This window comes from Marmota monax, unplaced genomic scaffold, assembly GCF_021218885.2.
Source record: "Marmota monax isolate L192 unplaced genomic scaffold, Marmota_monax_Labrador192_F-V1.1 WCK01_AAM20220418_F8-fsc00158, whole genome shotgun sequence".
NCBI classification, from domain to species: domain Eukaryota; kingdom Metazoa; phylum Chordata; class Mammalia; order Rodentia; family Sciuridae; genus Marmota; species Marmota monax.
This window is the reverse complement of record NW_026694092.1, coordinates 1,463,748-1,480,868: the sequence shown is the minus strand read 5'-3', so window position 1 is coordinate 1,480,868 and position 17,121 is coordinate 1,463,748. Positions and strand designations below refer to the sequence as shown.

Sequence of the window (17,121 nt, the reverse complement as noted above, 5' to 3'; positions counted from 1 at the left end):
CAACTTTATCCATTCATATCTGGGAATCAAGGACTACTTGGATTTGTCCTAGGGAATGAGCATGAGTCTGATCCATAGTCGTTAAGACTTGTAAGGCCCACTTCACTAACAGACTTCTCTTCTCCTTTGGGGATGCATGGGATGGAGGTTGCAGGTGGGCTAGGGATCATCTCAATTCCAAAATTTGGGCATATCCAACATTAGAAAGCTTTAGTGGATCTGTCTTCTAGGTAATATGTGCTTCTATTTTGTGTCCCTTCGGTTCAGTTCCTCAGTTGTCTCAAGCTCTAGTGTTACTTGGGTTTTCTTTCAGGTCAAAGAATTCAGGGTCCTTGCAGTGTAGCTTTTGGCGATTAAAGTTGACCAAATGTCATTGGTGCTCATTATCCACTTTAACAGATTTGGTCGAGGGTTATAGCAAGGCAGGGGAAGCAGGTCTGCTGTTTAGAGAGTAATTCTTTTTTTTAAAGACTTTTTTTAAAATTGTAGATGGGCACAATACCTTTATTTTATTTATTTATGTGGTGGTGAGGATCGAACCCAGTGCCTGTCACATACAAGAGAAGTGCTCTACCACTGCGTCACAACCCCAGCCCTAGAGAGTAATTCTTTAATCTCACAGTTGACCTAGGTCTTCAATTTTATTGACTCTCCCTTAAATTTTCTCTGAATGTGCTTCAGTTAGTTTTCTGTTGCAAGGGTTTCATTTTTTTTTTAAACAAAGCAATGTGATGATATCTCCTTTTCCATCTTCTTAGAATTCCTAACAAATTTTGTTAATGGTAAGGGTACTCTTTTGTGTGTGCCTGTATGTGTGTGTGTGTAGATACTTTTTGTGTGTTTAGTCACTACCATGATTCCATTACCATTTTTTAAATTTCTAAAAATGCAGGCTGGTGTACGGTTTAGTTTAGAGTTCCTACCTTGTGTATATGAGGCTCTGGGTTCAATCCACAGTACTGTAAGTAATCATTTTTTTTCTAAAACTTCAGATAATTTTCTGAATAGTTAATATATTCACATGATTCGAAAGTGATACAGCCCTCCTCTCTAGAGGCAACCAGTAATTGCTTGTTAAGATCACAAAAAGAAAGACTAAAAAAGAAATAATACTCAAGTCATAGATGAAATGAACTACAAAAAGCTAAGTGATAAACACACAAATCAAGCAGAAGGAAGGAAGGAAGGAACTGGTTTTTAAAAGGAGAATGCAGTAAATTAGAGGGGGTGGGAGGGAGAAAAGCAAAATTCCTGATATTAAAAAAAAAAAAAGATAACTCTCAAGACGACTTGGTTAGGAAAAAAGACACAAATTACCAATAGGAATAGTAATGAAAGAGAAGGCATTACTATAGATTAAAAAAGAACAATACTACTATGTAGTAATTGGGTATATATTCACTCCTAAAAATTGGGGTTCTCTTGTCAAGGAAGAAGAGGTAAAATCGGTTTTAGATCAGTAATCAAAATTTTCTGCTGTCTTTGTCAGGAATACAGAATATATTAATTCAAGAAACTGCTTTCTTTTCTTCCCAGGGGTAGTAGTGGTAGGGCAATCAATGATTAAATTGCAATGAGCCCAGAATTTGTAGGGTAATGAAAATGAGTAGTACAAGAGATGATAGTATGAAGAAGGCAGAAGAAGGCAGGGGTCCACACTGGAAAAAATATCTCTTTGTGGTTTCAGTGATGCTAAAATCTCTGATAGATAATTGTTTATCTGTTTTGGCTAGAGTTTGCCCTGAGTTTAAATATTTTAAATTAGAAACAAGCAAACTAAATGGAACATTTCTAGTGAAAAAACTAATATAAAAGTCTGGGTTTATTCAGAATTATAATCTTTTACTCATTTATCCCATTTCACTTATTAGCACAAACCTAGATCTTTATAATATAATCTGTACTTCAGCATAATAAAAAATTAATCTCGGGCTGGGGATGTGGCTCAAGCAGTAGCGCGCTTGCCTGGCATGCGTGCGGCCCGGGTTCGATCCTCAGCACCACATACGAACTAAAAAATAAATATTAAAAAAAAATTCTCTCTCTCTCTCTCTCCCTCTTTCTTTAAAAAAAAATTAATCTCTGTAGTATTGAAAAAGTATGATACTTTAGATAGGACTATTTGTTTATCATCTTGCTACCTCTTTATACTTATAATGATATTTATACTACTAGACTAGACTTATACTGAAACTCTAGACTTATAATGAAACCTCATCATTTTATTTAACTGAAAGATAGCTCCTTTGAAATGATATCATCATCAAACCTCATAAATTCAACATTGTCTAAGAGTTTAGGTTGCTACTTCTCAGAAAATAGTAGATCTCAGTTCACGTCTATGTTCCTTTCAAATTGGTCCAATTACATTGCAAGATCTATTAGGTTTCTTTCTTGTCAAGACATCTTTGTGTTTCAAGTGTGTCAACAACATATACTGCTGGTAATTAAAAACCATGAGTTCCAATTCCAGTTAGAAATTGTATCATTGGTCTTTATGGCACACAAAATACTGGTTTAAAGATGGGAAAATATCACTTTGTCTATCCCAGTCAATGTTGTTCTGAAGCATTTTTAAAGCATATTTTTAAAGTCATAAAAATAAGCTACATCCAAGTACTAGCCAGCACTTTTTCTATCATATTGACTTTGAATAAGTATTATGGGATGTACATTTACAAATGCCTAATTAGGACTAGAATAAAAAACTTGAGGGTAAAATTGTTTATTGTAAAGCTCCTAGCATAACCATTACCAATTAAATTAGAAGAGCATTTTGTTCATTGAGGAAAGAGAGGAAGAAGGAAGTGGGGAAGACTCAGAATTAGGAGACATAGAACCTGGGTCCCATTTCTGACTTTATCAGTATCGTATAATGGGAAAAATAAGCAAATCAACAACTGCTCTGGAGCTGTTATTTCCTCATTTATGAAATGAAGAGTTTGACCTACTTGGTTTTTGTAGACCCTGTGAGAAGATGATTAAAGCTTACTTCAAAGAGTCTTTTGTCAATAATGGAATGGTATGAAAAAGCAGTCTTTAGCCTATTCATGGTAAGCAATGCTTGGCATCAAATATTAGCTTTGGGAATTATATTATCTTGACATTCAAATAATAGTGTCATTTTAACATTTTAACCCTCTAAACATATAATTCAAGAAAGCCAGTACCCTCTTTGGATCTACTGGTGCTTGTGTTGCAGTAAGGGATACATTTCCTATTTCAGCCTGATGGTCCCTAAGACTTGAGCTAATGATATAGGTCTATAGTAGGGTTCCAAAAATTATTTTGCAACTGATTTTATTGTACATTGGAAGTGGCTAGACTAAATCTTATCTTCTACTATTACTGATATTCCAACTATGAGAGCCATGGTCAGATGCCCTGGCTCAAGGGGACCATATCCTAACACTAGAATAAAGAATCACTGACAACCCCCAGTATTAAAGGGATTGGCAGCCACCTATTGTAACAGAAATTCATTTCCAGTAGTGTCCTCATCCACATTAGAATCTCTGGGAGTAAGCAGGGGTGGTAATTGGTTGCTGTCCTTTGGCAAATATGCCATGAACTGAAAAGGATACCATTTTTATATATTGAAAAAGAAAAAAAGTCAATTATTAATTAAATTTCAATTAATTCATGATATATCATTGTTTGTAAACTGCATATCAATTTCAGATAAGTTAAAATGTGAATAAATGAAATATTTATTAGGTTTTATCATCCACTGATCTGGATACATTTATCAAAATAGCTATACTTTGTTTTTTTTACTATTCATGATTATTTATAATATTGGTAATTTATTTATGGCTTCAATTAATAGTGTACACTGTCAGTTTTACAGTATGATGTACAAAGACAGAAACTATCAAAAATTGTAAAAATTAACATTTTCTGTTGGCTATTGTATTATTTTGCATTTCAGTGATATTATAGAATAAATTGTTATTTCCTATTTTTTTTCCTTTTCCTTTTTTGCAAGGAGAGGTTCAGTGCATTATGTTTAGGAATATGATGTGTTGGGTGACAGGTTGCCCCCTGTTCTCTGGATTCCTAGCTAACCTTCTCCCAGTGGCTTGGAAGGCTGAGACAGGAGGATCACAAGGTCAAAGCAAGCCAAGTTGCTGCACTGGGGTTCCATTCAAATCCCAATTTGAGCATGAGGGTTTTATTCTCATCAATTGTACTGACTAGCTGCAGTTCATTATTGGAAAGCCAATTGTAGGTTACCTGCAAGAAGGGAACACTGACATCTCATTTCCCACATGGATATTTGCTCAAACAGTTGACTGGTTGATCTGCCCCACTTCTGTACCATGTGCCTGTGTGATGGTTGGGGTAGATTTGAGGAAAGAGTGGTTGAGAATAGGGTCAGTGATAGAACAGATCCTTTATATTGACTAAAAAGAGCATTAGGAATTTTCCATAGGTTCAATGGAAAGCTTGAGCCATGTTGTTATGTTGTTGCTACTTTGTCCCAGAAAGCTGCTTGCTAGGCAGAGGGGCCCAACAGCAAGAGAGGGAGGTAGGCACAGTTGGAGTCAGTTGAGGAAGAATCAAAAGAGACCAACATGGAGCAATAATTCTGCTTCCTGGGAACTGTGTTGTAGGGAGGCCCCTTCTAGGCCTCCTTAAAGAATGCTGTGTGGAGGAGAGCCAAGATGGTGGAGTAGAGGAGACACTGCTTCTGGCAGCTCTGCACATGAATCCGAAAAAACAGTCAAAAGGCTTCTCCACCAGGTCCTGCCTTGACGGAAAACTACATCTCAGAGCATGTGAGAGGACACCATACAGCGAATCTTTCACAGATTCCACCAGAGTGGTGAGCGCGGTGCAGAACGCAGAGGCTTTGCTTGCTGGTAAGACTCCAGACGCGGGCCCCAAAGCCCGCAGTCTGAACACACGTGCGAAACACAAGTGGCGGATCAGAAGTACAAAATCAGCACCGCTACAGAACTGTAGGTTGGCAGACTATGCTCTGCTCCCACGCAGGTTACCAGACCGACCTCTGGCCACAGCACAAGGTCACCCCAGCACCCCCCACCTCACCAAATACCTGACGCAGGAAACAGACACAAGCCATCTTGGAAAACCTTTCTCGCCATCTCTTGGTGAATGTGGCTACCAGCACGGTTCTGTGGCCAATCAGGTACCTGGTTCCCAACTCCCCCACCCCCAGCTGTGATAACTCAAAACCTTTCTCACAATCTTTTGGGGGGTGTGGCTATCAACATGGAACTGCAGCTGTATAGGTACCTCGTTTCCAACTTAGAGACTAAGAGCAGGGAAGTTCCAGGCAGAAGCTCAAGCCCTCTCACACAGGCTACCTCCACCACCCTAAAGGGCAGAGACTCAAGCTAGGAATAGACAACTTCACCTACTGGAAGAAAACAGAATTCTGAGAGATTTTTTTTTCCCTCTCTCTTCTCATCCATTCTCCTCTACCCTTCCCCCTCTGGTCCTCACAACCCCAATATATGTGAAACCAAGAACTTTGCATGAAATAGGACTTTAAAAACTGAATCACCAGAATAATATCTTATAGAGGAATTGTATAAGCCCCTCCCTTTTTTCTTATTTTCTTTCTCCCTCTCTCTTTTTTCTCTTTCTTTCCTTTTTTATTTTTCTTCCTCCCTCCCACTTTCAATCAACTAACTTTTACTATTTTTACTTCAGGTAATTTTCTAAATACATATAGTGTTTGATTTTATGCATTTTTCCCTAAACTACCTCCTGTCTATTCATAAGAATTCTCCTCCAAAGTTGCTAAGATACCCCATACCCTCACACCTTCCCCCCCTTAACATAACATCCTACGTTCGACCCTCAGTTCTCTATACGCCACCAGAAACTGTATACCTTTTATGAAACTAATGACTATATTTTAATAATAATTGAATCCAACATCTCTAGGCATAGAGACTAAGTATAAATGTATTAATAACGAAAACTTGCCATAGATGATGTATTGTTGATATTGGGAACTGTTAACATTGTCTTTCCCCACAAAGGAGAGATTTTGGAACTATACAAGAGCAATATAAATCTATAGGGGATAAACAATAACACAACAGTCTCACCAAGCTGTAAAGAAACGTGAGCAACATGAAAATACAAGGAAAGAAAAGACCACAAACAATGCAAGACAATACATCATTAGAAGAAGTAACATCTTCATCAGAAAAAAATGTCAGATAAAGATTTTAGGATATACATAGTTCAGATATTCTAGAGTCTCAGGGAAGATATTAGACAACAAATGCAGACAATGAAAGATCACTTTGACAATGAATTATATAAACAAATCCAAGAAGCAAAAGATCAACTCTACAGGGAGATAGAGGTTATACAAACAAAAACAAAAACCAACCAACCAAACAAACAAAAAAACAAAAAACAAAAACAACAACAAAAAACAAACAGAAATCCTAGAAATGAAAGAAATGATAAACCAAATTAAAAAGTCAAATGAGAGTATCACCAGCAGAGTAGACCACTTAGAAGATAGAACATCAGACAATGAAGACAAAGTATATCAACTCAAAAAGAATGTAGACAGCACAGCAAGACTGATAAGAAGCCATGAGAGCAGAACATCCAAGAAATATGGGATAGCATAAAAAGACCAAATTTAAGAGTTATTGGGATAGAGGAAGGTATAGAGGTCCAAACCAAAGGATGAGCAATCTATTCAATGAAATAATGTTAGAAAACTTTCCAGAAATGAAGAATGAAACAGAAATCCAAATCCTACAAGTCTACAGGACGCTGAATGTGCAAAATCACAAAAGATCCACACCAAGACACATTATAATGAAAATGCCCAACATACAGAACAAGGAGAAAAATTTAAAAGCCACAAGAGAAAGGAAACAGATTATATATAGGGGTAAACCAATGAGGTTAATGGCTGATCTAAGCTAGAAGATCCTGGAAAAATATATTCCAAACACTGAAAGATAATGGGTTCCAACCAAGAATCTCGTATCCAGAAAAATCAAGCTTCAGGTTTGAAGATGAAATAAAAACCTTTCACGTAAATAAAAGTTAAAAGAATTTGCAGCTAGAAAACCATCTCTTCAAAACATCCTTGGCAAAACATTTCATGAAGAGCAAATGAAAAATAACAATGAAAACCAACAGTGGGAGGTAGTACACTAAAGAAAAAACTAATCAAAGAGGAAAATCAAGTCAAGTTAAATAACAAAAATAAAGAAATATGGCTGGAAATACAAACCCTATCTCAATAGTAACCCTAAATGTTAATGGCTTAAACTCACCATTCAAAAGACATAGGCTAGTAAACTGGATTGAAAAAAAAAGACCCAACAATATGCTGCCTACAGAAGACTCATTTGATAGGAAAAGACATACACAGACTGAAGGTGAAAGTTGGGAAAAATCATACCACTCACATGGACCTCGGAAGCAAGCAGGGGTGTTCATACTCATATCAAATAAAGTAGACTTCAAGCCAAAGTTAATCAAAAGGGATAAAGAAGGACACTACATACTGCTCAAGGGAACCATACACCAACAAGACATAACAATCATTAATATATGCCCCAAACAATGGTGCAGCTATGTTCATCAAACAAACTCTTCTCAAGTTCAAGAGTCAAATAGACCACAACACAATAATCATGGGTGATTTTAACACCTCTCTCACCACTGGACAGATCTTCCAAACAAAAGTTGAATAAAGAAACTATAGAACTCAATAACACAATTAATAACTTAGATTTAATTGACATATATAGAATATATCAACCAACATCAAGCAGATATACTTTTTTTCTCAGTAGCACATGGATCCTTCTAAAAAATGGTCCATATATTATGCCACAGGGCAACTCTTAGCAAACTCTTAGCAAAACTCTTAGCAAAGGAGTAGAGATATTACAATGCATTTTATCTGATCATAATGGAATGAAATTGGAAATCAACAATAAAATAAGGAATAAAAATTCGTACATCACATGGAGAATGAATAATATGCTACTGAATGAACAATGGGTTACAGAAGACATCAAGGAGGAAATGAAAAAATTCTTAGAGGTAAATGAGAACACAGACACAACATATCAAAATCTCTGGGACACTATGAAAGCAGTACAAAGAGGAAAATTCATTGTGTGGAGTTCATTCCTTAAAAGAAGAAAAAGCCAACAAATAAATGACCTCACACTACATCTCAAAGCCCTAGAAAAAGAAGAACAAACCAGCAGCAAAAGCAGTAGAAGGCAAGAAATAATTAAAATCAGAGCTGAAATCAGTGAAATCAAAGAAAGAAAACTTCAGACCAATATCTATAATGAACATAGGTGCAAAAATCCTCAATAAAATTCTGGCAAATCGAATACAAAAAGATTGTGCTCCATGACCAAGTGGGATTCATCCCAGGGATGCAAGGTTGGTTCAACATATGGAAATCAATAAATGTAATTCATCACATCAAAGACGTAAAGTTAAGAACCATATGATCATCTCAGTAGACACAGAAAAAGCATTTGACAATACAGCACCCCTTTATGTTCAAAACACTATAAAAATTAGTGACAACAGGAACTTATCAACATTGTAAAGGCTATCTACACTAAGCCTCAGGCCAACATCATTCTAAATGGAGAAAAACTGAAGGCATTCCCTCTAAAATCTGGAACAAGACAGGGATGCCCTCTCTGACCACTTCTATTCAACATACTGGCCAGAGTAATTAGACAGATGAAAGAAATTAAAGGGATACATATAGGAAAAGAAGAACTAAAACTAGCACTATCTGCTGACAATATGCGTTTGTACCTAGAAGATCTAAAAAACTCTACCAGGAAACTACTAGGACTAGTAAATGAATTCAGCAAAGTGGCAGGATATAAAATCAACACCCATAAATCAAAGGCATTTCTGTATATCAGTGACAAATCCTCTGACAAGGAAATGAGGAAAACTACCCCATTCACAATATCCTAAAATAAAATAAAATACAATAAAATACTTGGAAATCAACTTAACAAAAGAGGTGAAACATCTATACAATGAAAACTACAGAACCCTAAATAGAGAAATCGAAGAAGACCTTAGAAGATGGAAAGATCTACATAGCTCATGGATAGGCAGAATTAATATTATTAAAATGACCATACTGGGGAAGGAAGATGGCGGCGAGGGGAGTGCATTGCCCCCGTGTGCTGCTTCACTGTGTGGGAGTATGACAAGTCAGGACGGCTAAAGGATATCTTGTTAGGAATTTCCAGCAATAGTGGGGTGCTCCGGAACCTGGAGGAAGGATTTCCATCGCACGAGGATCGGCTACGGGGACTCAAACGCGAGAGGTTTGTCGCACGGAGGGTAACACTGCTTATTCAGCAAATCGCCCCGCGGCTAGAGTCTGGAGCGCACGCTGGGAAACGAGGAGATAGCGACGCAGGGATACAGCGCTGCAGTTTCTGCCAGCCGTGCAAGCACCGTACTCAGGGCTGAATTCTGGGTTCGAGACGGGGGAAGGAAGCGGTCCATCTCGGTTCTCCACACCGGTCAGGTGGGCAGACCCGTGACCCAGTGGTACATGGGCGTGGTAGGAGGGGCAGGGCAGAGCCGCCGTTTGCACTTGCAAGGTAAACAGACCTGTCACAGACTGGCGGGTCAGGCCCAGTGGCCTGCCAGTGTGGTACACACGTCACCCCAACTGGAGTAGGGGCAGAGCAGATCCTTCTCCCACGCCCGGATCATGCCCTGCCGGTGTGGTGGTCACGTGACCCCAATTGGAGTTGGGGCGGAGCGGAACCGCCACCCGTGCCCGCAGGGTGAGCAGACCTGTGACCAACCTGCAGATCAGGCCCAGGGGTCCGCAGGCGTGGTACACACACCACCCTAATTGGAGTAGGGGCAGAGCAGAGTCGCCGCCCGTGCCAGGAACAGGCCCAGCGTCCTGCAGGCGGGGTAGTCACGACACCCCAATTGGAGTAGGGGCAGAGCAGAGCCTCCACCCGTGCCCGAAAGGTGGGCAGATCTGCGACCGACCAGCGGGACAGGCCCAGTGGCCTGCCAGTACGACAGACACGTCACCCCATTTGGAGTAGGGGCAGAGTAGAGCCACCGCCAGCGCCTGCAGGGTAGGCAAACCTGCAATCGACCGGCGGATCAGGCCCGGTGGCCTGCCAGCGTGGTACACTCGCCACCCCAATTGGAGTAGGGGCAGAACAGAGCCATCGCCAGCGCCCAGAACAGGCCCAGTGACCTGCCGGCGTGGTAGCCACGACACCCCAATTGGAATAAGGAGAGAGCAGAGCTGCCGCCCGCGCCTGCAGGAAAGATACGCAAGCAGTATGAAAAGACAAGGAAAGAAAGGACCACAAGCAATGCAGGTCAACGCAACTTTAGAAGAGGTAACAGCTGCAGCAGATGGAATGTCAGATAAAGAATTCAGGATATACATGCTTCAGATGATCTGGAGTATCAAGGAAGACATTAAACAGCAAAATCAGACAATGAAAGATCACTTCGACAATGAATTACGCAAACAAATCCAGGAAGCAAAGGATCAACTATACAGGGAGATAGAGGTTATAAAAAACAAACAAACAGAAATCCTAGAAATGCAGGAAGCAATAAACCAACTTAAAAACTCAATGGAGAATACTACCAGCAGAGTAGAACACTTAGAAGATAGAACATCAGACAATGAAGACAAAGTATTTCAACTGGAAAAGAACATAGACAGCTCAGCAAGACTGTTAAGAAACCATGAGCAGAACATCCAAGAAATATGGGATAACATTAAGAGACCAAACTTAAGAGTCATTGGGATACAGGAAGGTACAGAGCTCCAAACCAAAGGAATGAGCAGTCTATTCAATGAAATAATACGAGAAAACTTCCCATACTTGAAGAATGAGACAGAATCCCAAATTCTAGAAGCCTACAGGACGCCGAATGTGCAAAATCATAAGAGATCCACACCTATACACATTATAATGAAGATGCCCAACATACAGAATAAGGAGAGAATTTTAAAAGCTACAAGAGAAAGGAAGCAGATTACATTTAGGGGTAAGCCAATCAGGATAGCAGCTGATCTTTTAACACAGACTCTGAAAGCTAGAAGATCCTGGAATAACATATTTCAAACACTGAAAGAAAATGGGTTCCAACCAAGAATTGTGTTTCCAGCGAAATTAAGCTTCAGGATGGAAGATGAAATTAAAACCTTCCACGATAAACAAAAGTTTAAAGAATTCGCAGCTAGAAAACCATCTCTTCAAAACATCCTTGCCAAAGCATTACAGGAAGAGGAAATGGAAAATAACAATGAAAACCAACAGTGGGAGGTAGGACAGTAAAGGGGGGGAAAATAATCAAAGAGGAAAACAAACCATGTTTAGTAACAGAAATAAACAAATATGGCTGGAAGAACAACCCATATCTCAATAATAACCCTAAATGTTAATGGCTTAAACTCACCAATTAAGAGACACAGGCTAGTAGAATGGATCACAAAACAAGACCCAACAATATGCTGCCTACAGGAGACGCATTTGATAGGAAAAGACATACATAGGCTGAAGGTGAAAGGTTGGGAAAAATCATATCACTCATATGGACTTCGGAAACAAGCAGGAGTGTCCATACTCCTATCAAATAAAATAGATTTCAAGCCAAAGTTAATCAAAAGGGATAAAGAGGGACACTACATACTGCTTAAGGGAACCATACACCAACAAGACATAACAATCATAAATATTTATGCCCCAAACAATGGTGCAGCTATGTTCGTCAAACAAACTCTTCTCAAGTTCAAGAGTCTAATAGACCACCATACCATAATCATGGGAGACTTCAACACACCTCTTTCGCCACTGGACAGATCTTCCAAACAAAAGTTGAATAAGGAAACTATAGAACTCAATAACACCATTAATAACCTAGACCTAATTGACATATATAGAGTATACCACAACATCAAGCAGTTACACTTTTTTCTCAGCAGCACATGGATCCTTCTCAAAAATAGATCATATATTATGTCACAGGACAACTCTTAGACAATATAAAGGAGTAGAGATAATACCATGCATCTTATCTGATCATAATGGAATGAAACTGAAAATCAACGATAAAAGAAGGAAGGAAAAAGCATACATCACTTGGAGAATGAACAATAGGTTACTGAATGATCAATGGGTTATAGAAGACATCAAGGAGGAAATTAAAAAATTCTTAGAGATAAATGAAAACACAGACACAACATATCGGAATCTATGGGACACATTGAAAGCAGTTCTAAGAGGAAAATTCATTGCTTGGAGTTCATTCCTTAAAAAAAGAAAAAAACAACAAATAAATGATCTCATACTTCATCTCAAAATCCTTGAAAAAGAAGAGCAAAACAACAGCAAAAGAAGTAGAAGGCAAGAAATAATTAAAATCAGAGCTGAAATTAATGAAATCGAAACAAAAGAAACAATTGAAAAAATTGACAAAACTGAAAGTTGGTTCTTTGAAAAAATAAACAAAATCGACAGACCCTTAGCGATGCTAGCGAAGAGAAGAAGAGAGAGAACTCAAATTACTAGCATACGGGATGAAAAAGGCAATATCACAACAGACACTTCAGAAATACAGAAGATAATCAAAAACTATTTTGAATCCTTATACTCCAATAAATTAGAAGATCGTGAAGGCATAGATAAATTTCTTAAGTCATATGATCTGCCCAGATTGAGTCAGGAGGATATAGAAAACCTAAACAGACCAATATCAATTGAGGAAATAGAAGAAACCATAAAAAGACTACCAACTAAGAAAAGCCCAGGACCGGATGGGTATACAGCAGAATTTTACAAAACCTTTAAAGAAGAACTAATACCAATACTTTTCAAGCTACTTCAGGAAATAGAAAAGGAGGGAGAACTTCCAAATTCATTCTATGAGGCCAACATCACCCTGATACCTAAACCAGACAAAGACACTTCAAAGAAAGAAAACTACAGACCAATATCTCTAATGAACCTAGATGCAAAAATCCTCAATAAAATTCTGGCGAATCGGATACAAAAACATATCAAAAAAATTGTACACCATGATCAAGTAGGATTCATCCCTGGGATGCAAGGCTGGTTCAATATACGGAAATCAATAAATGTTATTCACCACATCAATAGACTTAAAAATAAGAACCATATGATCATCTCGATAGATGCGGAAAAAGCATTCGACAAAGTACAGCATCCCTTTATGTTCAAAACTCTAGAAAAACTAGGGATAACAGGAACATACCTCAATATTGTAAAAACAATCTATGCTAAGCCTCAGGCTAGCATCATTCTGAATGGAGAAAAACTGAAGGCATTCCCTCTAAAATCTGGAACAAGACAGGGATGCCCTCTCTCTCCACTTCTCTTCAACATAGTTCTCGAAACACTGGCCAGAGCAATTAGACAGACGAAAGAAATTAAAGGCATCAAAATAGGAAAAGAAGAACTTAAATTATCACTATTTGCAGATGACATGATTCTATACCTAGCAGACCCAAAAGGGTCTACAAAGAAACTATTAGAGCTAATAAATGAATTCAGCAAAGTGGCAGGCTATAAAATCAACACGCATAAATCAAAGGCATTCCTGTATATCAGCAACAAATCCTCTGAAATGGAAATGAGGACAACCACTCCATTCACAATATCCTCAAAAAAAAATAAAATACTTGGGAATCAACCTAACAAAAGAGGTGCAAGACTTATACAATGAAAACTACAGAACCCTAAAGAGAGAAATAGAAGAAGATCTTAGAAGATGGAAAAATATACCCTGTTCATGGATAGGCAGAACTAACATCATCAAAATGGCGATATTACCAAAAGTTCTCTATAGGTTTAATGCAATGCCAATCAAAATCCCAACGGCATTTCTTGTAGAAATAGAGAAAGCAATCATGAAATTCATATGGAAAAATAAACGAGCCAGAATAGCAAAAACAATGCTAAGCAGGAAGTGTGAATCAGGCGGTATAGCGATACCAGACTTCAAACTATACTACAGAGCAATAGTAACAAAAACAGCATGGTACTGGTACCAAAACAGGCGGGTGGACCAATGGTACAGAATAGAGGACACAGAAACCAATCCACAAAACTACAACTATCTTATATTTGATAAAGGGGCTAAAAGCATGCAATGGAGGAAGGATAGCATCTTCAACAAATGGTGCTGGGAAAACTGGAAATCCCTATGCAACAAAATGAAACTGAATCCCTTTCTCTCGCCATGCACAAAAGTGAATTCAAAATGGATCAAGGAGCTTGATATCAAATCAGAGACACGCCGTCTGATAGAAGAAAAAGTTGGCTACGATCTACATATGGTGGGGTCGGGCTCCAAATTCCTCAATAGGACACCCATAGCACAAAAGTTAATAACTAGAATCAACAAATGGGACTTACTCAAACTAAAAAGTTTTTTCTCAGCAAAAGAAACAATAAGAGAGGTAAATAGGGAGCCTACACCCTGGGAACAAATCTTTACTCCTCACACTTCAGATAGAGCCCTAATATCCAGAGTATACAAAGAACTCAAAAAATTAGACAATAAGAGAACAAACAACCCAATCAACAAATGGGCCAAGGACCTGAACAGACACTTCTCAGAGAAGGACATACAGTCAATCAACAAGTACATGAAAAAATGCTCAACATCTCTAGCTGTCAGAGAAATGCAAATCAAAACCACCCTAAGATACCATCTCACTCCAGTAAGATTGGCAGCCATTATGAAGTCAAACAACAACAAGTGCTGGCGAGGATGTGGGGAAAAGGGTACACTTGTACATTGCTGGTGGGACTGCAGATTGGTGCAGCCAATTTGGAAAGCAGTATGGAGATTTCTTGGAAAGCTGGGAATGGAGCCACCATTTGACCCAGCTATTCCCCTTCTTGGTCTATTCCCTAAAGACCTAAAAAGAGCATGCTACAGCGACACTGCTACATCGATGTTCATAGCAGCACAGTTCACAATAGCAAGACTGTGGAACCAACCTAGATGCCCTTCAATAGACGAATGGATAAAAAAAATATGGCATTTATACACAATGGAGTATTACTCTGCATTAAAAAATGACAAAATCATAAAATTTACAGGGAAATGGATGGCATTAGAGCAGATTATGCTAAGTGAAGCTAGCCAATCCCTAAAAAACAAATGCCAAATGTCTTCTTTGATATAAGGAGAGTAACTAAGATCAGAGTAGGGATGAAGAGCAGGAGAAGAAGATTAACATTTAACAGGGATGAGAGGTGGGAGGGAAAGGGAGAGAGAAGGGAAATTGCATGGTAATGGAAGGAGACCCTCAGGGTTATACAGTGGAGGGGGTAGAGAGAGAGGAGGGGAGGGGAGGGGAGAGGTGGGGAGGGGGGAGGGTGGAGGATGGGAAAGGCAGCGGAGCACAACAGACACTAGTATGGCAATATGTAAATCAATGGATGTGTAACTGATGTGATTCTGCAATCTGTGTATGGGGTGAAGGTGGGAGTTCATAACCCACTTGAATCAAAGTGTGGAATATGATATGTCAAGAAATTTGTAATGTTTTGAACAAACCACAATAGAAAATTAAAAAAAAAAGTCAAATAATTGTAAATAAAGTTGATCTAAATACAAAAAAAATAAAAAATAAAAAAATAAAATAAAATGACCATACTACCAAAAGCACTATATAGGTTCAATGCAATTCTTATAAAAATCCCAATGTCATTCCTCATAGAAATAGAAAAAGCAATCATGAAATTCATCTGGAAAAATAAGAGACCCAGAATAGCTAAAGCAATTCTAAGCAGGAAGAGGGAAACAGGTGGTATCACTATACCAGACCTTAAACTATACTACAGAGCAGTAGTAACAAAAACAGCATGGTACTGGCACCAAAACAGGCTGGTAGACCAATGGTACAGAATAGAGGACACAGAGACTAACCCACAAAATTACAACTATCTTATATTAAACAAAGGTGCCAAAAGCATGCACTGAAGAAAGGATAGCCTCTTCAACAAATGGTGCTGGGAAAACTGGAAATCCATATGGAACAAAAAGAAATTGAATCCCTATCTCTCACCATGCATAAAAGTTAACTCAAAATGGATCAAGGAGCTAGTAATTAAACCAGAGACTCTGTGTCTAATAGAAGAAAAAGTAGGCCCTAATCTCTAACACGTGGGGCTAGGCCCCAACTTCCTTAATAAGATGCCTATAGCACAAGAATTAAAACCAAGAATCAACAAATGGGATGGATTCAAACTACAAAGTTTTTTCTCGGCAAAAGAAATAATCTGTGAGGTGAACAGGGAGCCTACATCCTGGGAGTAAATTTTTACCCCTCACTCATCAGATAGAGCTCTAATCTCTAGGGTATATAAAGAGCTCAACAAGATAAGCACCAAAATAATAATAATAATAATAATAAATAAAACAAAAAAAACCCCACAGAAACAAATAATCAATCAATAAATGGCCCAAGGACCTGAACAGACACTTCTCAGAAGAGGATATATAATCAATCAACAAATATACGAAAAAATGCTCATCATCTCTAGCAATCAGAGAAATGCAAATCAAAACTACTCTAAGATACCAACTCACTCCAGTAAGAATGGCAGCCATTATGAAGACAAACAACAACAAGCGTTGGCGAGGATGTGGGGAAAAAGGCACACTCATACATTGCTGATGGGACTGCAAATTAGTGCAGCCAATTTGGAAAGCAGTATGGAGATTCCTTGGAAAGCTGGCAATGGAACCACTATTTGACCCAGCTATTCTTCTTCTCAGACTATACCCAAAGGACCTAAAAACAGCATACTACAGGGACACAGGCACATTAATGTTTATAGCAGCATAATACACAATAGCTAAACTGTGGAGCCAACCTAGATGTCCTTCAGTAGATGAATGGATAAAAAAAGGGAGATGACTCAAAATGGGCTAGGGAGGAAGAGCATGAGAAGAAAATTACCTCTAGATAGGGAAGAGAGGTGGGAGGAAAAGGAAGGGAGAAGTATTGCATGGAAGAGGGAAGGAGACCCCCTTTGTTATACAGAATTCAGGTATGACGATGTGAGGAAAAAAAAA

At 38.5% G+C, this 17,121-nt stretch overlaps 1 protein-coding gene across 2 annotated transcripts in view; it reads right to left on the bottom strand.

Annotated features, from left to right (window-relative positions):
- The window catches only part of Prrg1 (proline rich and Gla domain 1), a 106,723-nt gene that overhangs the window by 14,486 nt on the left and 75,116 nt on the right, over positions 1 to 17,121 (bottom strand). The gene's annotated exons all lie outside the window — the stretch shown is intronic.